The sequence below is a fragment of the Bos grunniens genome, chromosome 16 (assembly GCF_055505025.1).
Source record: "Bos grunniens cultivar Pamir isolate PY7600 chromosome 16, Bosgru_T2T1.0, whole genome shotgun sequence".
In the NCBI taxonomy this organism is placed as follows: Eukaryota; Metazoa; Chordata; class Mammalia; order Artiodactyla; family Bovidae; genus Bos; species Bos grunniens.
The window spans coordinates 16,662,139-16,686,965 of NC_141180.1; the positions used below are offsets into that span (position 1 = coordinate 16,662,139).

Here is a 24,827-nt window from a genome sequence, read left to right on the forward strand (position 1 = left end):
CAAAGGTCTCTCAGGCATATCTTATGTTCATACCCTGCATAAACCCAGACAGTACAATCTCAGAGGGCCATCATATTCAGAAAACTCAGTTCCACATTTACTTATAACTTAAAAGAAATTCCATGTTTATCATCAAGGATGATGTTGTTGTTCAGTCGCTAAGTCATGTCCGACTCTTTGTGACCCCATGGATCGCGAACCATGGCTTCCCTGTCCTTCACTATCTTCTGAAGCTTGTTCAAACTCATGTCAGCTGAGTCAGTGATGCCATCCAACCATCTCATCCTCTGTAGTCACCTTCTTCTCCTTCCTTCAACCTTTCCCAGCATCAGGGTCTTTTCCAATGAGTGGGCTGTTCTCATCAGGTGGCCAAAGTATTGGAGTTTCAGCTTCAGCATCAGTCCTTGCAGTGAACATTCAGGGTTGGTTTCTTTTAAGATTGGCTGGTTTGATCTCCTGGCAGTCCAGGGGACTCTCAAGAGTCTGGGATGTTAAAGGTACTCAAATGTACGCTCCCAGTAAGATTAACTCAAATTTTATTTCTTTTTCTATTCAGATAGTTTTCACCCTAAAGCTGCTTTGGCACCATTTTCAAACCTCTCCCTTAGATAAACTCTTCTACCCCAGCCTCTGAACTTTCCCCGCTCTCTCAAACTTTTATTATGATTTGACCTCTCTCCTAGGAGGAAAGAATGCATCATTTTTTTAGTGTGGAGAAAGAGGTTTGTGGAATTAGGTTGAAATGAAAGGATTCTCTTTGGTGGGATGAAAGGATGGACATGTTTGTCTCATCACACCACGACTTGTAGCTTACAGGTCAGATTACACTTACGTGCTCTCATTCGAAATTCCCAGCTACCCAGCAGGTTAGTTGTTCTTATTAATCCAATCCAATTTCAAACTAAGGCTCAGATAGGAGATGACTTTCCCAAAGCCACATAGCTTAAAAAATGGCAGAGAAACAGGACGTGCACTGCCTGCCAGCATGAAGGTGGCTCAAATGTGAGATATACCAATGAAAGAGATGGAGGGAGATAGTTTCTCTCTCTCTGCTCTCCCTTTTCTCCTCTGCTTGCCAGTCTCCCCTCATTCTTTTTCAGTAGCAGAAGGACCGGGGCAGCTCCACTGCCTTGTTAGGAAATTAGGTGTGAAACAAGGAACTGGGATCTATCTGGCGTTTCTCTGCGTTTTTATCTGTAATAAAATGAAGAGCTGAGAACTGATGACTTTGGATTGAATTCTGTGAACACTGGTGTAAGTCACAGAAAGCAAGGCTGCCTCGTGACCCAGTCCTGACACAGTGATGTACTCAGGGAAACAACTGTCAGATAGACAAAAAGTAATTCACAAAGAAATCTTAGTCTCAGCTAAAATCCCTCAAAGAATACCAAAACTGCATTCAGCTCAAAATAGAGCAACACTTTTAAAAAAATCTGTCTCACCATGTACATTTCATATACAACTCTCTCTCTCTCAAGAACCATCCTCTCCACACTCCTAAAATTCTCCCTAAGCCCAAATACTCACATTTTTCTTTTTTTCTCATCTCACTCTCAGGGTCTTTTTATTTCTCTTCCACCAGTAACACAGAGAGTTACTTTCCAGAGGAAATCAATCTACCCAGTCTGGTTTCTCTAAATTCCCTCCTTTCCCTTTACCCCAATTCAGCAGAGAATACAGTGTTGTCCCAGAATTCTCCATGATAGGCAGAGAAGAGGAGAGGCTGTTATTAGAGATGAGTAATGATTTTCCTATTACATTGGGACATATCCAGGGAAATGCGAGAGCATGGGAACTCCTTCACATCGCAGACACTCAAAGACAGAGCAGATGGTGGAAAACTCCCTCTGAGGTCTTCCTAGGTTGTATATCATCCTGAACTCCCCAGCTGAGAAGTTCCCCAGTTGCTTACTGTTGTCGGATGGGTCCCGCCACCAAGGACCTCTCTGGACACGCATAGAACGGTGGAAGAAGGAAGGAAAGAAAAAGGGAGGGAGGAAGGAGCAAAAGGGAAGAAAAGGATGGCCCTGTCCCCATCCTAGGTGGATGGCGGCACTGCTGAGGGAAGACTGCCTTGAGATTCTCTGCGAGAGTCTCCCATCCTGTTCTTGTTTCTCCTTCCACTCCTAAGAGAGCTGGCTCAGCCTCGGGGAGATCCCTTGGCTTTGCTCAACGCTTGCATGTATCATCTCATCTAAACTTTAGTACCGCCTGGGCATTGTGTAGACACTGCACTGAGATGATCTGTGGGAGAGTCTTTCTTCCACACTGGTATATAAACTACTCTTGGCAGGACTTTGATTTTGTGGATCCTTGCATTCCTGGCACTCAGCCTAGCCCACTGGCACATAATAGTAGATGCTCCATGCTGGTGGAATGAAAGTAAGCAGAGCAAATATTTTTTAAGTGAGTCAACTGAAATCCAGAGCCACCAACCAGTTTCAGGCTGGGTCATATCGTGTAGAGGTGTGCACACACCTGCATCCCAGTGCACGGGCTTCTGAGTCCAGACTTGGTGTGATTCCTGACTCTGACACTTAAAGCAAGTCCTTAGCTTCTCATTTGTAAACTGTGCTTCATGATCCCTGTCCCAGTAGAGCAGATGTGATGATAAAGTAAACAGTAACAACAAGAAGGTGATTTTAAACATCCTTAGCAGAGGACTTCCCTGGTGGTCCATTGGCTAAGACTCCCAGTGTAAGGGGGCCCAGGTTCGATCCCTGGTCAGGGAATTAAATCCTACATGCCACAACTAAGAGATCCTGTGTGCTGCAACAGAAACCTGGCACAGCCAAATAGTAAAAATAAATATTTTAAAAATCTTGGACTTCCCCTGGTGGCGCAGTAGCTAAGAATATGCCTGCCAATGCAGGGGACGTGGGTTTGATCCTTGGTCTGAGAAGATTCCATATGCCTCGGAGGAACTAAGCCCGTGCACCGCAGCTACTGAGCCCACGTGCAGCTGTCGGAGCCCGTGTGCCCCAGAGCCCACACACTGCAACGAAGAGTAGCCCTTGCTCACTATGACAAGAGAAAGCCCGTGCAAAGCAATGAAGACCCAGTGCAGCCAAAAAAAATTATGAAAAAAAAAAAAAAATCCTTAGCAGCTTTCCACTTCTTGGCCCTTCCCTCCTTCGCCCCAGGCACCCGGACCCCAGAACACACTGTTCTGTGTCTGGATGACCAACACCCTCTGTTCCTGGATCTGATTTTAGAAAGTCCAGTGAAGGTAAAAGTAGAGATCAGCAGTTTGGGGCTCGTCCGGTGGTATGTGTATCTACAAGGTCTCAGCAGATGGAGCCCGCGGCCTCTGGCTCACCCAAGGCAAGACGGACTTAGGCCTTTTTCCAGGGGGAGGAGGCTGGACTGTGTTCTGCTGCCCTTTCTTTCCCCAGCCCTCCCTTCCCTGATCAGGAGATGCCCGGCCCTCAGAAATTCCGCCCCCTCCACCCTCTTTGGGGGATTTCCTTTCTCAAGGAAAGCAAGATGACCTCGCTCCGGTTTTGGAATTCCAAAATCAAGTGGGAATAAATCTTCCAGAGCTGACCTGTCTTCTAAACACAGAACTCAATGCAAATGCTCCTTTCCTTTGGGCATCACCTCTGCACGCCACCCCCCACCCCCACCAAGTAAGAAGCCAGCTCCAAAGACGCCCTGATTCTCCATCTGACCCGGGCTTTTCTCTCACAGACCGGGCTAGTGTCTGCAGATAGGTAGGAGAGCTTCATGATGGGGGACCAGAAGGCCCAATAAAGTCAGAGTGAAGGGAGCTCTTGGGATCCAGGGCTGGGATCCTGGGGCCTGCAGGGTAGGTGAGGCAGCAATGGGGTTAACCTGGGCCCAGTGCCCAGGATTAGAGGCTCAATTCCCTGCTGTCAGTGGAACTCAGCTCCCATAGCTCCAGGAGCTCACCTCTGTCATTAAAATAGTGATTGTAAAGCCTGTAGCACAGCGCTGGGCACATATTCAACACTCGGAAACCTGGCCTGTTGTCATGACTCTTACAACACTTGCTGTGCTTGTCTGTTATGTATCTCTCACCCACACTGGGTGCTCTGTTTGTATCTCTTGCGCTTAGCAGAGTATCCAGCTCACAGTTGATACTAATTAAAACAAAATATTTTGGGACACCAGTCAAGACTCTTTGAGTAACTCTTAGCATTGACTTGGGCAGAGGCCTGTCCCTTGACGAGTGACAGCATTTCTGGGGTTAATGAAAGGTAGGGAAACTGAGTCAACCCTAGCAGGGCTTCCCTGATTCCAGAGACTGTCTGAAGGTGAGTTGATTGCAGGTGGTAAGGGCTGGGGAATCCGAGTTTTTAGAAAACCAGGGGTCAGGCTAACGCGGGGGTTGGGGATATGAGGCTGAGAAATGCAGGGTGAAGCTGGGATGACTGTGTGTAGTTAAAAGGCTGACCAGCCTGGCCACACAGCCCTGTGGCTGCTACTTTTGAGATATGACCCAAGGGCCCCAATTTCTAGAGAGAGCTGCCTCACCTTGACACAGGTTCCTGAATTTCCCATTTTAGAGTCACTTTTCTAGAGAGAGATGCCTGAGGGCTCTTGTCAAAATATATGTGTTACAGATGGATTGGGTAACATTTATGAAATCCACACCTGTCTAGTGATTAGCAGTTCCAGAATCCTGGGTGGCCACTAGCCAGGCCAGAGGGAGGCTCTGAGGTCTGGATCATGGCACCCATCCAAGAAGGTGAATGAAATTCCAACACGCAGAGCCAGGGCCCAGCGTGAGAACTGCTGTGAAAAACCTCAGTTTCCTCAGGTGGGAGGAAGGAGGATCAGAGAGGGCACTATTTCCAACTAGTGTACAATATACTGGTTTCCCAGGTAGCACAATGGTGAGAACCCACCTGTCGATGTGGGCAAGGAGACACAGGAGACACAGGTTCAATCCCCGGGTCGGGAAGAGCCTCTGGAGGAGGAAATGGCAACCCACTCCAGTATACTTGCCTGGAGAATTCCATGATGGAGAAGCCTGGTGGGCTGCAGTCCACGGGGTCACAGAGTCGGACATGACTGAGTGCACACACACACACACACACACACACAGTATACTGTATCCCCATGGGGCCGTGTGTGCTAAGTTGCTCAGTCATGTCTGACTCTTTGTGACCCCATGGACTGTGTAGCTCGCCAGGCTCCCGTGTCCGTGGTATTCTCCTTGCCTTCCTCCAGGGGGTCTTCCCGACCCAGGGACTGAACCTCTGTCTCTTTCGTCTCCTGAATTTATTCCCTCCCTCCCCCACCCCCTTAGTGTTGGGTGTCAATACTGAAGAGGATCTGCTGAGGGCTGGGGGTGGGTGGGCAAGGCGGCGAGCCCGATGAGATCCAGTCCTGCCCTCCAGAGCACAAGTGCAGCATCAGCAGTCCTAGACAGTCCATCGGAGACCCGTGGCCGACCAGCTCCAAGGCCCAGGATGCCCAGCGGAGCTGGCCTGCCCTGGGTCTGCGGCTGATATTAACAGCAGCCTGGGACGAAATCCGGGGCTGTTGTTTGGCTCAGCACATGATCTTCACAGACACAAAAGAGAAAAATGGGTCAGGAGGAATGCACTTGGTGTGAATCCACTCCCTTTTCAAGCTGGAGAGCCTGCAGGAGAGAAGGGGCCAGCCCCGCTCCCCGCTCCCCTCTGCTCCCATTCCACAGTGGGGCTGCTGGTCTCAGGGAGGAGTTAGGGAGACAGACGCTCAGCCAGCGCCCACTCCCTCCTCGTTGTTCACATGGCTCTCCATGACCTGTGTCATAATGAGTTCCAGATTCCAAGGGGGACATCCCTGGGAACCCGAGCACACAGTGTCAGAGGGGACCCTGGGCCTGTGATGTCACCAACATTCCCAAGGAAAGCTGCCTCCAGCCCCCACCTGCAGATGGTGTCAGGATGGGCGGAAACTGAGCCCAGGAAGAGAAAAATAGGCTGAATCCTCCCCCAGAGCGGGCCTTCTTTCACTAATCACTGAATTAGAAACCTCCATGTATCAAAGATTAAAGGCTCTGGTTACTCTGAATTTGGTGGTTCGCTCAGTTCGTAGGCTCCTCTCGTATATTAAAAGCCGTCAGGATGTGATGTCTTTAATTTGCCTTGAGTTAAATGCACACACACTCCCACAGTAGCTGTCCTCAGTGGTACAGCGCCCACTAAAGGACCGCGGGACTAGTCACGTACGTGCTACCAAACACGCATGATGCACGGACGTGTTCGCACAGAGATGCTGTGTCAGTGGGGAACTTGGTGCTTATCCTTTATTCTGTTAAAACAGTTGAAATATAAATGGACCCTTTGAAAAGCATGTGCAAAAGCATTTTGTTTCTGTCTTTCTGTCTGCCCCGAGTGATTTCAGCCAGGGGCAGATGGTCATCACAGTATGAGGGATAGTCCATTAAATATGCTCTTCTATTTTTTTTTTAAATGATAAGCAGCATCTTTTTGTTGAGGTAGGCGAATGTTCTAGATAACAAGAGAAAAAACTTGGATAGAATATTAAGATAGAGTGTTAATTTAAACTTTTGACTGAATTATTATAGTTTTTAATCTCTTAAAATCTGTATGAGGTGATATTAGGATTTTAAGTTCTCAAAACTATCATGTACAAAGTATAGAATTTTGGTAATTTTCACTTTCAGACTGGAAATTCTAGTTTTCAGGTGCTTGTACTTTTATCTATATCTGTGCTGCAGTTCCGCTCAGAGCTGTGTATATGACGAGTATCTAAGAGTAGTATCAAGTGTTTCAGTTGGTAAGGAGGGGCCAGGTACATAGAGATGTAAAAAAAGAGTAAACCATAGCCCTAAACTACAGTTTCACCAAAGAAAATGGGATCAGACTTGTTATTGGTGATATACACAGAGCTGTGGAAAGAATGAATTTTGCTACTAAAGGCCCAAGGAGGTGGCGAGGTGAATTGGACTTTGAAGGGTGGGCAGGTGTTACCAGCAGGGGAAGGACATCTGAGGCAGAAGGAACACAGTGGTGAAGGGGCTGTGTTCACGGATCCACATCGCTGGGGACGAGGGCATGCCTGAGGCTGCAGCAGAAGCAGAGGAGGAGGGTTCAGATTTAAGGGCCAGATACGCTCTCCTTGGGAGTCTGGGCCTCATCCTGCAGGCAAGTTGTGAAAAGTTTGAAGGCATACTGAAGGCTGAATGGGTGACCCTGGAGACTGTTAAAAGGTCCCACATGGGACACCCTGCAGGCAGCTTCTGACTTTCAGCCCAGATCGCTGCCTGCAGAGTCTGCCTCATAAACAGAAGGCCCAGAGCTGTAGCTCAGCACAAACCACCCGTTCCCCATAGCTGCTCACCCAGCAGGGCCCTGGAGAGAAAACCCAGCCGTGGCTGGCACCAAACCACAGCTTTCTGATTCAAGGCGTTTCTTCCAGCCTTCCCCTTTGGGGCTGCCGTTCGTAATAATTAGTGATTAACTCATACGTGATTGTTGTTGGATTTTAAGAGGTATGTTTCTCAAAAGGAGATGCTTGAAAGTAGAAATATCTAAGTATCTTGTGAAAATGGCAGGAACACAGTATGTTTTGAACATTGTGTGTGTGTGTGTGTGTGTGTGTGTGCACGTGCGCTCATGTATGTGTGTGTGGGCACTCAGTCATGTCTGACTCTTTAAGACCCCATGGACGACCGTAGCCTGCCCGGATCCTCTGTCCATGGAATTTCCCAGGCAAGAATACTGGAGTGGGTTACCATTTCCTTCTCCAGGGGATCTTCTTGACCCAAAGATTGAACCTCCTCTCCTGCATCTTTTGCCTTGGCAGGCAGGTTGTTTACCACTGCACCATATGGGAAGCCCCATATTTTAAACATTAGTTTTCTTTTTTCCTTACTAACCAAATGCCCAGTTATCCATGCCTAGAGAAAGACAGTAAGTACCACTAGTTACCCAAATATCCAGAAGCCAGGTATCTCAGTCTCTTTCTTGGTAATTACTCACACTGCTGTCTGTTGCTCCTTAAAAGATGTGATCAAAGACATGCTTGAATCTCTGTGGCTGTCCCACTTTAAAGCACAGTATTTTTATAACTTTACAAGAAATGAGTTTTGTTCTTTTCTATTCTATAGTATGCTCATAAATTTCTAAATTTGTCATAGTTAAATTGAACAGAGCACTGATGGGGGTGTGTGTGTGTGTGTTGGGGGAGGGTCGCTGGCAGTGGAGAGGGAGAAATTAGGACAGTTATACATTTGTTGCCAGTGTCATCAATGAAAACTGTGGGATTGGGTTTCATAGGAAAGGACCCTGGTTGGAGAATAGCTGGCAAGTAACCATTCTGAATAATTACAAGCAAAAGCACTATTGTTATTGAGCTTTGTGTCACTTTAAAATAGATTATTTCTCAATAATATTTGCATGCTCAGCCTGTCCACTATAGGCCTATTCTGTGACTTAGTCCATTTGATCCTCATACCAACCTGTGAAAGAGATGCTGGCACTGTCTCCATTTTATAGATAAAGAAACTGAGACTTCAGAAAGTAGTCATATTCCTGGAGAGCAGTAAAGCCAGGGTTAGGACCCAGATATTCCAGGAGATCCTTGGAAAAGACTGTTTTGCAGGTTCAGTCTTTGAAACCACATTCAGCCTTCCTTCAACAGGAAAAATACGAGTTTAATTGTCACTAAAATGTCCTTTTTTTTGGGAAATAGTTGGTGTTCTTTGGAAGGAATGATGCTAAAGCTGAAACTCCAGTACTTTGGCCACCTCATGCGAAGAGTTAACTCATTGGAAAAGACTCTGATGCTGGGAGGGATTGGGGGCAGGAGGAGAAGGGGACGACAGAGGATGAGATGGCTGGATGGCATCACCAACTCGATGGACGTGAGTCTGAGTGAACTCCAGGAGTTGGTGATGTACAGGGAGGCCTGGTGTGCTGCAATTCATGGGGTCGCAGAGTCAGACACGACTGAACGACTGAACTGAACTGAACTGAACTGAGACATCAATGTATTTAGGAGAGCAAAAAGGCAACTTACTATCAAAAAGTTTAAAAAGTAATAATACTATGCTTGCTCCTTGGAAGAAAAGCTATGACAAACCTCAACAGCACATTAAAAAGCAGAGACATCACTTTGCTGACAAAGGCCCGTACAGTTAAAAAATGATTTTTCCAGTAGTCATGTATGAATGTGAGAGTTGGACCATAAGGAGGCTGAGTGCCAAAGAATGGATGCTTTTGAACTGGTCCTGGAGAAGTCTCTTAAGAGTCCCTTGGATTGCAAGATCAAACCAGTCAATTCTAAAGGAAATGAACCCTGAATATTCATTGGAAGAACTGAAGCTGAAGCTGCGCTACTTTGGCCACTTGATGCAAAGAGCCAACTCATTAGAAAAGACACTGATGCTGGGAAAGAATGAAGGCAGGAGGAGAAGGGGATGACAGGGGATGAGATGGTTGGATGGCATCACCAGTTCAATGGACATGAGTTTGAGCAAACTCTGGGAGATAGTGAAGGACAGGGAAGCCTGGCGTGCTGTCATCTATAGGGTTGCAAAGAGTCAGACACAACTTAGCAACTGAACAACAATACTATGAATATACAGAAAGAAAAAGTAATAAAGCAAATGTGGTAAGATATTAACAAGTAAGGAATCTGGGTGAATGGTATATGGAGTTCGTTGTACTATTCCTACAACTTGTTTCTAAGTCTGAAATTAAAATTTTTAAAAACTACACCAAAACAACACAAGCCTGTGGCTGACATGCCTAGAAAAAATAATTCTGTCTTTTTCTGTTTTATAAAATGCTCGAGGGTTTCTAAATGTGTTTGGTTGAACTGGGCAGAACACCAAGATGATAACGGTGATGGCGATGATGGTGGTGATGAAGGTGGTGCGTGGATGTAGGGCCTGAAGTCTAAGATGTATCATACAACTGCTAACTCTGATCTGGGCAGCAGCCCACTTCTTGGGGTCCACGTGACAAAAAAAAGTCATAACTACATTTCACGGCTGTTAGTCATCAGATTATAAAGCAGCCCTTCTGTCCTCCAACCCGAGAGAGAGTCAGTAAGCAGGTCCTTCCGGGGAGCCTCCCTAGGGACAGGCCTCTTTGTCCACTCCTGCCAAGAGGGTGCAAAGAGGTTCATGTCATTTGAACTTTCAAAAGAAAAATTCGTTACCAGGAGTGTGCTAGGAAATAGTGCAGTTCGGTTAGTCTGATGATTATATAATATTATTTTCAGTCTAGAAAATAGGTTGCTGAAAATTCCTTTCGATGCTGCTTGTCTGAACTATTCCCTCACAACTTTTCATAAAGAGCCAATTAATTAATTAGGACTTGCAAGGAGAAAGGGTCTCTCTCCCTTGATCTCTAGCTAGGAGTCCCTAAATCTTTGCTTCTTCCAAAATCCTGTGCTCTTTAACTACTGTGCACAGAAGCCATTCGTCTGTCAGCTCAGGGGGATATTTGAAGCTGAGATGCAGGACTCCCTAGAGGAATTCAGTTTATGAGAGCAAAGGGGATGGAGCTAATAGAGAGGAAGAAGGCAGGTGAACAGAACAAAGCGTGTCCCAGATCCCTGTCCTTCACTCTAGCAGGGACGAATCTCTACATGCAGCCTCTTGGGGTGAGCAGGAATCGTAGGCCTAATCACACAAAACCCTCCTGCATGGCTTGGAAATCCCTTTGTCACGCAGGATTTTGTCATAATGGTATTTGACTTGGTTGTTTTTTCCAATAACGGTCCCTTGTGCTAAAACCAGCAGAAAGGCAGACTCTGAAATCCCATCGCCTTTTTTTTAGCCTCTTGGGGTTGTAATTTTTCCACCTGGGTTACCATTGTTAGTTTCTACTTTACCAAAACAGAGGCCTTGTTTTGTTTATCTAGAACAGCTTTCTCAACCTTGGTACTAATGATATATTGGACCAGGTCATTCTTTGTTGTAGGAGGTGATCCTGTGCATTGCAAGATGTTTAGCAGCTCCCTTAGCCTCTACCAACTAAAAGCCAGCAATCCCCTCTTTCCCAGTGTTGTTGTTCAGTCGCTCAGGCATGTTCGACTTTTGCGACCCCATGGACTGCAGCACGCCAGGCTTCCCTGTCCTTCACTGTCTCCCAGAGTTTGCTCAAACTCATGTCTATTGAGTCAGTGATGCCATCCAACCATCTCATCCTTTGTCACCCTCTTCTCCTCCTGCCTTCAGTCTTTCCCAGCATCAGGGTATTTTTCAAGAAACCGACTCTTCATATCAGGTGGCCAAAGTGTTGGAGCTTCAGCTTCAGCATCAGTCCTTCTAATGAATATTCAAGGTGGATTTCCTTTAGGATTGACAGGTTTGATCTCCTTGCTGTCCAAGGGACTCTCAAGAGCCTTCTCCAGCACCACAGTTTGAAAGTATCAGTTCTTCAGCGCTCAGCCCTCTTTACGGTGCCACTCTCACATATGTACATGACTACTGGGAAAACCACCACTTTAGCCATGTCACACCTTCCAAGTGTGATGATCAACAAATGTCTCCTGGGAGCAAAATCAACCCCAGTTATGAACAACTAATCTAGAAACTTCCATAAGAAGCAGGGTCTTTCTGACCTTCTTGGGAAACTGCTGGGGACAGGCGAGGGACGGGAGCAAATTGGAGGGAGTTTGATTCAAGGTTGGGCTAATGAGGGGGGAGAGGAATAGCTGTGACTTGGTATCAGAGGCATTCTGGAAGTCGGGGTTTGCTGTATGACACTGAGTCCTGGTTCTAAAGCATTAGGGCGGTGTCATATTCTGCACTGGCTGTTCACACGGTGTTGGAAAGAGGTCCTGGGAGCAGGGCAGTATGGGAAGCTGACTTAGACATACTGAGATTCAGATTGCCAGGTCAAGGGTTTTGAATAATCAGAAATATGGCATCTTAAGAATGTTTGGGAGAGTCCATCTGAACCCCACCTAGGTTGATTGCAGATTTACCTGATTTTGGTGGGCTCTTTCCTCTCTAATTAGAGCTGCCTTCTCTGTGGAAGATCACGAAACTCATCTTTTACATTCCAAGAACAGAGCTATGGGCCACCCGGGGTGAATTTCTATGATTCTTTGAATGTCTGCTTTATATTTTCAGAAAAGTGCTGAGAAGGTTCATCCAAGAGAAAGTATTGGCTATGCTTAAAACTAGGATTTAAAAAAAAAAAAAATAGTCTGGCCTTCTAGAGGGCACTGTAACTTTAGCTAAAAAAAGGAACAGAAGCCAGAGAAGTATGCTTAAGCTCATACAGAGTGCATGCAGTTAAGAGCATGAGACTGTGGGACTTAGGAATTTTGTACAGGTTTTCCTAAGTCCTGGGGTCTCCTTTTGTTTTTGTTTGGGCTTTAATATTTATTTATTTGGCTTCACCAGTCTTAGCTGCAGCCTGTGGGATCTAGTTTCCTGACCAGGGATCAAACCCGGGCCCCTGTGTTGGGAGAATGGAGTCCTAGCCACTAGATCACCAAGGAAGTCCCCTGGGGTCCCTTTTGACTCTTGGGTTAGGGGAACAGTCCTGCTACCCATTTCATAAACTAACAATATAATATCAGGTTGTTGAATAAATTGCTGTGTTCTGGGGAAAGGATTTGACCAGATCAAGATAGGGTCCTAACAAAATAATCTGCGTAATTGATTAACAAAATTTAATTCTCCTATATTATTTTCCTATAATTATTACTATAATTCTCCCATAATATTTCTCTCCACTTAACATAGGTCTTTTTACTTTTAAAAATAATATCGTAGTTACCAACAGCCTTGTAAGATGCAGACGAACATATCTCTTCCAGAAGTACATGACAGGAACCCTGGTGGTTGGCAGGGCCGTGTCTCCTTCTCACCTGGACTCCTGTGGCTGTCGCTTAATTGGCCTCACTGACTCCACTCTTGCCCCCTCACTATTCATTTTCCACCCAACAGCCGATCCGTAAACTTTCAAAAATGTGACTCAGATTGTTCTCCTGCCCACAGGCCTCCTGCCCACAGGCCTCCAAGTACTTAGCATAAAAGCCCAAATGTCTTCCCTACTTACAAGGCCCTTCCCCGTGGGTCTCCCTCAAACCTTCTGACTTCAGCATCAGCCTGGCTGTTCCATTTCCAGGGCTTTGTACCAGCTGCTCTCTCTGCTCTGCCACACACTCCTTCTAGATCTTTGTGTGGCGGATACCTTGGCATTCACTTCTCTGCCCCATTGTTACTTCTGCGGAGAAGCTGCCCTGCACCATACCCTCTCTTTCATCTTCTTCCCTTCTCTCCTCATCATTAGCTGAATTTAGTTTACACTCCTAGAGTCTAATTCAAATGTCACCATACTCTAGGGATCGTTCTGTGCCTTAGTTTCCCCACCCCCAACAATGTGTCTTAGAGAGCTTCCATGTCAGACTGGATAGGCCAACTTCATTCTTTTAAATGGCTGCATAGTATTCCTTTTACTGTACCTCCACCACCATAATTTGTCTGACATCTTCCATACAGATTTCTGATTTTTTACTGTTGCAAATAATGCTAAAGTGGAACATCTTTTTGAACAAATCTCTGTGCACATGTGCAAGTTTTTTCCATAGTATGGGTTCTTGGAGGTGGAATTGTCAGGTCAAAGGTTATGTCCATTTGTCCTTTTGATAGATGCTGACTGCCGTATTGCTTCCTAAAAGGCTTTATTAAATTATCCTCCCACTAACAGTGTGTTAGAATGCATACCTCCCTTCATCCTCCCTGACATGAATTAGTATCATTTTTTTAAATTGCCTTGAGGGACATACAGCAATGGTGTCTTATTTCACATCAGAGTCCTAACAGCCATTTTAAGATTGCTTCATGCTGGTGTCCCCTGGAGTCATGCCTCCAAGTCAGCTCAGGGAGAAGCAGCAAAAATCTCTGTGAGCTCTGAACCTTTTAGAATAGTCTCATCCATTGCACCAGAAGCCTCTGTCCTCCCCGCCGGCAGGGCTTAATCAATAACCTGGAGAGCAGTGGGCCAGCCTGACATTTCCTGCACGCAGCTCCCTCTCCCATCCATCATCCGAACACACCGGCAACGCAGCTAATGCTCTACAGTGAGTGAAAATCTGCCCAAGAGAGGTGGTGAGCACCAAGAGAAGCATCTAACGGGGCACCGACCAGCACTGCAGGTCAAAAGGAAGACCTCTTAGACTTCCTACTCCCATGTTGGCAAGCTGCGTATTTTCAGAGTTTTTGAATTTTCCTTGTCCTGGCCTCACTTTGGCTATAAGGAAAAGTCTCAGTTTTCCACATTCCTATATAGGGGAATATCCGATTCTTCTCTGCTGTGAGACCATTCCTTCCTTCCTTGTGTGTCTCCTTTACTCCTCGTACAAAACACACTTCTGCCACTTCTGGTGAGCAAATGTCTGCAGGGTTTTCTCCACAACCAGCAGTTCCTGCTACACCAGACTGATATCTTACAATGTATCTCGCTTCTGATGCTACCCATCCTGAGAGAGCAGCTCCCACAGGTTAAGGGCTCAGTCCCACCAGAGTGTCCCCTCCCTGCAAGCCCCAACCCTCCCCTGTCCCCCATATACTTCAAACACCAGTAGAAAGCTCAGATGCTTTCGACCAAACTCTACAGATGGGAGGTTCTAAAAACTCCCTCCTTAGTTTCAATTAATTTGCTATAGTGGCTCACAGAGCTCAGGGAAGCGCTTACGTAAGGTTTACTAGCTTATTAAAGAATACGATAAAGGATACAGATGAACAGCCAGGTGAAGAGATACATTGGGTGAGATCAGGGTCAGTCCTGAGTGAAGGATCTTCTGTCTCCGTGGAGTTGGGGTGCGACACCCTCCCGGTGATGTGTTCTGGCTTGAAAGTTCTCCGAACCCCCTACTGCTGGGATTTTTATGGCGGCTTCTTCACTTGAAGTGAAAGTGAAAGTGAAGTCGCTCAGTCGTGTCCAACTCTTTGCGACCCCATGGACTGTAACCTACCAGGATCCTCTGTCCGTGGGATTTTCAGGCAAGAGTATTGGAGTGGATTGCCATTTCCTTCTCCAGGGGATCTTGCTGACCCAGGGATTGAAGCCAGGTCTCCCGCACTGTGGGCAGATGCTTTACCATCTGAGCCACCAGGGCACAATCAATTATTGACTCTGTTTCCAGCCCCTATCCCCTCTCTGGAGGATAGGGTTGGGGTGGAACTGAACCTTCTAAGCTTTTAATCTTGGCTTCGTCGTCCTGGTGATCAGCCCCAACGCAGGAGTCATCTGGGAACTCACCTGGACTAGAGTCACCTCATTGGAACAAAAGATGGGGACTTTCCTGGTGGTCCAGTGGTTAAGAATCTGCCTTGCAATGCAGGGCACATGGGTTCGATCCCTGGTCAGGGAACTGAGATCTCACGTAGGGGCAACTAAGCCCACTCACTGCAACCACTGAGCCCCCACACTCTAGAGCCCACATACCATGGCTAAAGAAGTCCGTGTAGGGTGGGGGTGGAGAATAGAAGATGTTACTTGTGCTCTTATTGCTTAGGAATTTACAAGGGTTTTAAGAGCCCAGTGTCAGGGACAGGGTCAAGGACAAAGAGCGTACAAAAAGTGCAAACCAACTTTTTGACCAACCCAATAGCACCAAAGATGCTCCTAGTTTTCTCATCACTTAAGAAATTACAAGGATTTTAGGAGCTCTGTGCCAGGAATGGGGGGCACAGACCAATATATGTATTTTCTATTATCTCACACTTTCCTCCCCAAAGGAATTGTTAGGCTTCCCCAGGCAAGAAAAGCGTGGCCACTGTTTCCTGATACTGGTGCTCTCCTGAGCTCTCTGCGCCTATTGTCTAACAACCCCATGAGCTGGATAATGCTATTATATTCAGCTTAGAGATGAGTTGGCAGCCAGAGCAGTTGAGTAACTCACCCAGCTAGTAATGCCTGGAGTGGGATTTGAACCTAGAGCCTATAAGCTTGTGCTCTATTGCCTCCTAGGTAGGCTCTGTATCTTAATTTAGGGAATTATAAAGGCTTTATTTTGGGGTGTTTATAAATTATTGTACATTTCTTTACTTATGCTGCTGCTGCTACTAAGTCACTTCAGTCATGTCCTGCTCTGTGCAACCCCATAGACGGCAGCCTACCAGGCTCCCCTGTCCCTGGGGTTCTCCAGGCAAGAACACTGGAGTGGGTTGCCATTTCCTTCTCCAATGCATGAAAGTGAAAAGTGAAAGTGAAGTCGCTCAGTCATGTCTGACTCTTCACAACCCCATGGACTGCAGCCCACCAGGCTCCTCCGTCCATGGAATTTTCCAGGCAAGAGTACTGGAGTGGGGTGCCATTGCCTTCTCCATTCTTTACTTGTAAGTGTCTTTAAAGAGAAAATTCAAAATAACAGTGGAATTGCTGTAACAGTGTGTCCTTTCTGTGACCCTGGAAAAGTCCAACACGTACATTTTTTGCGAGCCGATTTCTTTTCTCTACGTCTGTGGGAGCTGATACTTGTTCTTTGGCCCGTGTATATGAAAGGAACAAGATGGCATGGTTCAGTGGTTCACCAGGCACCCTGATCATTGCAGGGGCAGGGTGACAACTGTACTGATTCACTTCTGTTGCTATAATCAATTATCACGAACTTCTAGGCTTAAAGAAACACGAATTTATTACCGGATAGTCTGGAAGTCCTAAAATTAAGGTGTGTTCTTCCTGGAAGCTCTGAGGGAGATCTGCTCCCTTGCCTTTTCCAGCTTCCAGAGGCTGTCTGCACTCCTGGCCCCATGGTCCCTTCCTCCATCTTCAAATCTCTTTCTGCTCTCTGTTTCTGTTGTCACATCTCCTCTGTGTCTGACCCTGCTGCCTTCCCTCTGTGATTTCATTGGACTCACTTGGATAATCCAGGATAATCTCCCTATTTCAAGATTCTTAATTCAAGTCACATCTGCAGAATCCCTTTTGCCACAATAGGGTAACATATTTTCAGGCTCCGGGGATTAGGACGTGGACATCTTTGGAAGGCCCTGATTTAGCATTGCACACAGACCATCGCCATTTGCTGGGGACCGAATGGTCTTCCCGATGATAGAACTTTTAGTGCTAAAATCAGGAAAGTTTTGGGCAAAACTGGGCAGCCAGTTGCCCTTAGCTAAGCGCACCTTGGTTCCAGAAGGTATTTCTGCTAACTCTTGGGGAAGTGGAAAGGGAAGATGAACATAGATAAGCTGTAAAGGTAACAGCATTTAGCAGTAATGATCTTTAGGACAAAAGCAACCTTTAACCTTTAAGAAATCTCACCCTGCACTACGACCTCAGCAGGACCACGTCCTTAAAACAAGATGTTCTCCACTTGGTTGTTTTTCGGGCTGCACTGGATCTTAATTGTGGCGTGTGGGATCCAGCCCCCCAGCCAGGAATTGAACCTGGGCCCCTGCATTGGGAGCGTGGAGCCCCAGCCCCTGGATCACCAGGGAAGTCCCCTCCGGTAGTTCTACCTGATAAAGGCAAAGCTATTTCCTCAACAAACTCCACTGCAAAGCCTGGATTATCCTTGAATAGGAAGCCTGTATGGCGAACTTACATTCAAAAAGGTTAATGGTTCCTACAGTGTGGAGTAATAGACTTCTAGTTAAAAATAGAGCCTGATTCCATGCAAATGACAGAGACTTGTCACCTGGATATGAAGCCACAGCGGGTTTTCTACATCATGTGTCCTCTTCCTGCCTTTTTTCCTTCCCCCTCACCTTCCAGTCTACCCACCCTCCCCCGCCCCAGTCCACCCACCCAGTTATATTTAGTGTTACAGTCTGTGGGTTTCTGAAATAATTCTCTCATGTGTTTATGAGTCTCACTGAAGGGGAGGCCGGTTCATGCCATATTTTTATGTATATATTTAGCTCTCTGCTTCTGAGGAAATAAATAGAAATGAGTCTTTTTCAATAATAGGTGAATTCCAAGAAGCTTGTAGCCCGATTTGAGAAGGGTGACGGATGGCAATCTGGGAGGGCAGGGGGTGGTTTCCAGTGGAAAGGATTTGAATGGAGAGCCCTAGGGTGCACATGGCACTTGGGGAGTATGAGAGGGTCACCCCGCATGGTCTGTCAGAAGTGACAGTTGAAGTGAGGATCATAAATCATTTCCCAGCTGTGAAGACAGAGGGACAGAAATCCTCCCAAGCCAGAGGCAGTGGAGCCAGTAAGATGAACGGGAAAGAGAGGGTGCCCGTGCTACTCTACTTCTCCCCGACGACCAGTTCAGGGACGCAAAAGCCAGACGAATGGATGGAAAGCCAGGGACTAGAGGAAAGCCAGGCATGCAGAGGCATCTGGGAAGCACTGGTGACGTTCCTTGGTCAGTGCAACCTGACACATGCTCAGTGGGGGTGGGGGCAGCTGGTGGGAGTTGACCGATGGTCACCAGGAGACTCTTATGTCCAGGGGAGCTTTTCAAGGTTTGCAGGGAAGCTCCGTACATGAGCCTGCTCAGGGAGCTCAGCTTTATCCCCATGTGCATCCAAGCTCAGACCACCCCTTCTGCTGGCCAGACACTGAGCAGAAGAATGCACTGGATCTGGGCCCTCTACCATCCCCTCGGGAAATGTAATTTCCATCACATGCCTTCCTGAGTCTCAGTGGCAGGACTAAGACGCTGTCTTTCACTGTGAGGAAAAATCTATGCTCTCATGACCTCAAGGGGCTTCATATGTCATTGCTTCTCCTAGAGTTGCAGGTAAAGGGCATGAAGGAAGGGAGAGACCTCTGTCCTGGGAAATCCACATCCTCTCCCCTGGTTCTGCTGAGGTGTGATGGCAAGTGTTTGTAGGTGGCTGGTGAGGGCAGGGCTGATTTAAGAAGAGCTAAGCTAATTGCTCCCTGCAGGAGGTCGTCTATAACTAGTCTGCAATTATTATAGGGGGCTCTCAACCCGTTCAACTAATGATATCCAAGGGATGGCACGGTGGGCTCCCATGGTCCCACTCATGGATCAACGTCAAAGACAATGCCACCCTTTCATACCCATTTCAGACTCAAGTAGCTGTCTTATGGCTCGGAGAGGAGCTGGTATGATTGACTGTCTCACTCAGCCAGGGGAATGTGATCACCCAGCCCCTACTTCCCAGATGGATTGAGACTGGAGAATTTGGGACTAGAGGAAGATCCAGAAAGATGCCCAGGCTGAGGGATGATCAGACATGCTTAGTGTGGGTGAATGAAAGGGGTGTCATGTCTTTTCAAAGAAGCCAAGCCATAGAGCCTGGAGACTCCGTTCCTGACTCAGTTCACCTGCTCAACATTGCCTTGTGCCCCTGGAATGAGTGCCTTCCTTCCGTTTCAAAATGTAGCCTTCACTACTGTTTAGATGTGGCAAGACCTACAGATTAGGAGATGATTGCCATTGAAAAGTGGAGAAGGCAATGGCACCGCACTCCAGTACTCTTGCCTGGAAAATCCCATGGACGGAGGAGCCTGGTAGGCTGCAGTCCATGGGGTCGGGAAGAGTCAGACATGACTGAGCAACTTCACTTTCACTTTTCACTTTCATGCATTGGAGAAGGAAATGGCAACCCACTCCAGTGTTCTTGCCTGGAGAACCCCAGGGACAGGGGAGCCTGGTGGGCTGCCGTCTATGGGGTCGCACAGAGTTGGACACGACTAAAGCGACTTAGCAGCAGCAGCAGCCATTGAAAAGATACGTATACTCACAGATCCCAAGAGGAGAGGACATGACATGCTGAGGGGTGGGGGTCCCTCAGGGAAACACCAGGGCCAGTCAGGAGGCAGAGAGATGTGGGAACATGGGTAAGAGCCTTTACTGTGGTTTCTGTAGGAAGAAATGGCAGGGGTGGGGAGCTGGGTAAGCAGGCTTAGGATTGACTATGTCTGTGTGTTATTCGCTCAGTCATGTCTGACTCTTTGCGACCCCGTGGACTGTAGCCCACCAGGCTCCTCTATCCATGGATTTCCCAGGCAAGAATACTGAAGTGGGTTGCCATGACCTTCTGCGGGGGATCTTCCTGACCCAGGGATCAAACCCACATCTACATTGCAGGCAGATTCTTTACCTCTGAGCCACTTGGGAAGCCCTTGGGGGTGATTAGGGCAGGGCAATAGTGGCCCTGAGTGTGAGAACCAGATGGAGGAGGGGGTAGGGGATGGGTGCAATCTAGAGTTTTCTATCTCTAGGATAAGTTGTTTATTATCTCTAAGAATTGATGAACTCTTGGAGAGTGGCCCTTCCAAGGTCAGCAAGGCCACAGATGTTAAAGCATCAGAAAACAGAAAATAAAGAGTAAATAATCCTCTTCTCTGCTGTCAGAACCCAGCTCAAGTCTCATCTGTTCTAGGAAAGTTCCCAGGCTGTTAACCAACCAAGATTCTTGGCCTTCCCCAATCAATAGAAATTGATCAGAGGCTAGACAAGAAATTCAGCCACGGCTTTTCTGGGGCCTCTGCCGCAGCAGCAGGGAGCAAGAACAAACAACAGTTTCCCTTGCTGCTCTCTCTCCAAGGTGGGGGGTGAACTTCCTTATATGGTATCCCATATAGGGGAGTGTGAGGGGAAAGACCAAGGGGTGACTTAGGTGGTGTGCCCACCCATTAGGTGGTGTTATGTGTAGGGGGCATGCACAGCACCCGGCTTTTGCTCTCAACACCATGTTTTTGCTCCAGGCTCTTCAAAAGTGCCAGTTGGGTTTTTTGATCACTTTGTATCTTTTGCATCCAGAATTTGCCCCGACTGGGCTTGCAGGCAGTTATTTTTAGTCCCATATAATTTCCTTGTTTTTTTTTGCTCCCTGAGAAGTATAGTAGTAGTAGTGTTAGTCGCTCAGTCATGTCCAACTCTTTGCAACCCCATGGGACTGTAGGTCTCCAGGCTCCTCTGTCCACAGAATTCTCCAGGCAAGAATACTGGAGTAGGTAGCCATTCCCTTCTCCAGGGGATCTTCCCAACCCAGGGACTGAACCCCGGTCTCCCGCATTGCAGGTGGATTCTTTACCATCTCAGCCATGTGCAAGCATTGCAGCACTGCAGGGAAGGGTCTGAGGTCCCAGGCCTGTCTTAAGGGTACTGCATTCCACAGGGATTTCCGCCCCCCGCCCCCCAAAGTCCTATAACACTTAAGGTCGCAGCTGTTCATTTTGGTATTGATTAAGCAAAGGATGCTGTGTGTATTGGAAACCCAAGCTCCCTGGAGGTGGGGATTGTGTCTTTTACTTCTCTATGTCCTGAATAGCGCCTGGTACAGAGCCTTGAACGTAATACACACTTCATTACATTTTTGTCAGGGAATGCCTAAGGTCCAGTTTGCTAGGCCACAAGGATGGTTCCTTTAAAAAGTACATTTTTTTAACCCCCGATGAGGAATAAATGTGCCCAGAGGGATTCACTCTTTGGCTTCTTCCTTTATTAGCCAAAGCTTTCTAAGACTTAGAATGTTTACAAATCCAGACTGCCTCTGTGAAATTCACAAACAAGGCAAATGCCAGCAGCTTCAACTGTGAATACAGCTCAGAAGGGGTCATTTCTGATTGCAGCTGAAAAGGAAAAATCAGGTTAGCGTAGATATCCTGACCACAGTGTTTCCTCCATTAACTTCCCGGAAGAGGAGAGTAGATCACACACCATCCAGGCTCACTGAGCAGCCAGGAGGCAGACGAGACATGTCTGTCTCATGAGTTATTATTAATGGGCAAATCATCCGTGTTGTGTCTATCATCGTCTGGTGGGTCCAGCACAACCTGTCAGGAAGGGAGATTTACCTGGTTCCAGGCGGCCTGGAATGAGTTGTGAGACACAGTGGATCCTTGGGTAGCGAGGACAGGACGTGACGATGCTACTGGCAGCCTCGGCTCCTCCTCTGTGAGGATAGGAGCAAGAAAGGTGGATGAAATGGAGGGCGGGTCAGACCTGAGTGTAAAATCTGAGAATGATTTGGCTGTGTCCCTGGGACAGAGCTGATGGACAAAAATAGACCACATCTTGGGAAGCTTGGCATGAAATTAAATTCCAGGGCCCTAGATACAGCTTTGCCAGTAGGCTACCTGCCAATGTCCAGAAATGCCCTTGTCATGCAAAGTGGATGTAGTGGTGGAGTAGAAGAGGGAGGAAGGATTGTAGGGCGTGTCCTACCACTGAAGGACTGTTCTACCTGTGTGTGTGTGTGTGTGTGTGTGTGTGCGTGTGTGCGTATGCTCAGATGTTCATTCATGTCTGACTCTTTGTGACCCCTGGACTGTAGCCTGCCAGGCTCCTCTGTCCATGGAGCCCTCCAGGCAAGAATACTGAAGCAGGTTGCCATTTCCTTCTCCAGGGGATCTTCCTAACGCAGGGATCGAACCCGGGTCTCTTGTGTCTTCTGCATTGGCAAGTGGATTCTTTAGCCCTGCACCAGGTCCCTTGCTATTCAAAATATAGTCCACAGATCAGCAGCATTGGTCTCATTTGGAAGCTTATTAGAAACACTGCATCTCAGGCAGGGCCCAGAATAGGATGAGACCAAGGAGGATGGCCCCCTCCGGTGCAAAATTTAAGGGACCACCCCCAAACTGAGTAATCAAAATAAATAATGTTTTTTAAAAATAAAAATTAATGCAAAAATCCATGATGAGGATAATATCATAATTTGAAATGAAGACAGGATCTGACCTCGCACTTGAATGAATGATCCTCCCCCTCTCACCTCTCCCTAATCCTGGCCCTGATCTCATGTCCCATCCCATCCCTTGGAATCAGACTCTGCATTCTAACAAGATCCCCAGAGGATTCACATGGACATTAGCTTGAGAAGAACTGCTTTCAACAACATCTGCCTGGCCACAACAACCCCAAATCTTAGAATCCAGATAGTAACAAAACTAGAAAGAGACGAGGAGATAAATTTCCAGAAGCATCTAACCCCTGAGATTGCTTGCCATTCGCCTGGATTTGCACACTGCCACCTTAAAATGATACCATGTTTCGTGGTTTAGCATGACCCCTTTAAAGACATTTTATTTTGAAACAATTATAGATTCAGAGGAAGTTGCAAAGATAGTATGGAGAGGTCCCATGTGCCCTCTGCCCAGTTTCCTGAAACACTTACATTTTGTGAACTACAGTACAATATTAAAATGAGGAAATTGACATTGGTATAAAGTATATGTATTATAAAGTTACACATGACTTTATCACATGGGTAGATTCATGTAACCAACACAGTTAATATACAGAACTCATCCATCACCACAAAGATCTCCCTGGACTAGAGCTATAGCTTCAGAGTCACTCCCACCTCCCTTTTCTGTACCCTCACCCCAACCATGGGCAACCACTAATCTATATAATTTCTGAGAATATTATATAAATGGAATCATACAGTATGGAACCTTTTAAGATAGGCTTTTTTTCCCACTCAATGTGATAAGCTATTGATCTATTTTAATTGTTGCATTTACAATTTTTATCTTTTTGTTTGTTTCAAATCAGTTTGTTCCTTTTTGTTGCTATGTACTATTGCACGGTATGGATGTACCACAGTCTAACTGTTTACCTAAGCTGTTAGCCTAAAATTGTAGGCTATTTTACTTGTTTACTGTATTTGGTTATTATAAGTAAAGCTGATATGAGCAATCGTACACAGATTTTTGTGTAGACATGTTTTCATTTCTTTGGGATGAATACCCAGGAGTGCAATTGCTGAGTCATATGGTAAGTGGATATTTAGTTCTTTAAGAAACTGCCAAACTATTTCTTAGAGTAGTTTGCCATTTTACATTTCCAACAGCAATGTATCAGGAACCCAGTTTCTCCACATCCTTACCAGCATTTGGCATTGTCATTCTTTCTTCTTTTAACCATTCTATTAGTGAATAGGGGTATCTCCTCCTGGTCTTCATTTACGTTTCTTAATGCTTGCTGCTGCTGCTACTGCTGCTAAGTTGCTTCAGTCGTGTCCCACTCTGTGCGACCCCATAGACGGCAGCCCACCAGGTTCCCCTGTCCCTGGGATTCTCCAGGCAAGAACACTGGAGTAGGTTGCCATTTCTTTCTCCAATGCAGGAAAGTGGAAAGTGAAAGTGAAGTCGCTTAGTGGTGTCCGACTCTTAGCGACCCCATGGACTGCAGCCTACCAGGCTCCTCCGTCCATGGGATTTTCCAGGCAAGAGTATTGGAGTGGGGTGCCATTGCCTTCTCTGTTCTTAATGCTTAGGGATATTAAACACCATTTCCTGTGTTTCTTCACCATCCATTTGTCCTAGTCAGTGAAATGTCTTTTCGTGTCTTTTACCCGTTTTCTAGTTGGATTGTTAGTTTTTCCACTGCTAAGTTTTGAGTCCTTTCTATGTTCTAAATATGAATCTTAAGACATGTGGATGCAAACATTTTCTTCCAGCCTATAACTTGTTTTTTCATCCTCTTAGTAAAGTCTTTCATAGAAAAAAAAGTTTATTTTATTAAAGTCCAGTTTATTGTGGTTTGTTCTGCTTTTATCCTGTTGAAGAGTCTTCACCAAGCCCTGGACCCAAAGGTTTTCTCCCACATTTTCCTCTAGAAGTTGTATAGTTTTTCATTTTACATAATTTAGATCTATGATCCATTTTTTTTAAATTATTTATTTATTTTAATTGGAGGCTAATTACGATATTGTATGATCCATTTTGAATTAACTTTTGTATATGAGATTTAGGTCAAGTTCAGTTTGGGTTTATTTTGGTTTTGGTCTATGGCTGTCCTGTTGCTTCAGCACCATTTATTGAAAAGACAGTCCTATCTCCGTTGAATTGTTTTTGCGCTTTTGTCAAAATTCACTTGGCCTTCCTTGTATGGGGCTATTTTTAGATTCTCTGTTCTGTTTCATTGACCTTTGTGTCTAACTCTCTGCCAATACCTCCCACTTGATTTCCGTAGTTATATAATAGTATTTAA

At 46.3% G+C, this 24,827-nt stretch overlaps 1 protein-coding gene and 1 long non-coding RNA gene across 11 annotated transcripts in view; one reads left to right on the plus strand and one right to left on the minus strand.

The window, feature by feature from the left end:
• Positions 1-24,827, plus strand: part of NMNAT2 (nicotinamide nucleotide adenylyltransferase 2) — a 216,409-nt gene that overhangs the window by 146,139 nt on the left and 45,443 nt on the right. The window lies entirely within an intron of this gene.
• LOC147356235 (uncharacterized) lies at positions 21,313-21,838 on the minus strand. Its single transcript, XR_015143159.1, has 2 exons — positions 21,683-21,838; positions 21,313-21,457 (listed from the first exon to the last, which is right to left on the minus strand). It is a non-coding gene; the product is annotated as an uncharacterized LOC147356235 (long non-coding RNA).